This window comes from Arachis ipaensis, chromosome B04 (genome assembly GCF_000816755.2).
Source record: "Arachis ipaensis cultivar K30076 chromosome B04, Araip1.1, whole genome shotgun sequence".
NCBI classification, from domain to species: domain Eukaryota; kingdom Viridiplantae; phylum Streptophyta; class Magnoliopsida; order Fabales; family Fabaceae; genus Arachis; species Arachis ipaensis.
Window position 1 is genome coordinate 128,690,144 of NC_029788.2, and position 342 is coordinate 128,690,485.

Here is a 342-nt window from a genome sequence, read left to right on the forward strand (position 1 = left end):
AATTATCTTTTGTAATTAAAATATATATTTTATAGTAAAATTAATAATAAAATATTATATTTTTATTTTAATTAATATTTTTATGTTATATTTTATTTTAATTTAAAATAATTTATTTATCAAATGATAAAAAGCAGCACGCAAGAGGGATCGTCTTTCGAAAAAGACAATCTGATAGTGCTTGACTGCTTGATGTGGAGTTTGGAATATCAAGCCAAATATGAAATTAATATGCAGCACCACCACAAAATCATATATTTATTTTTTTTTCACATACAAGGATATATAAAAGATGCAAAGTTGGTTTGGGATTTTAGAGGAATTAATGCTCAAATTAATTTT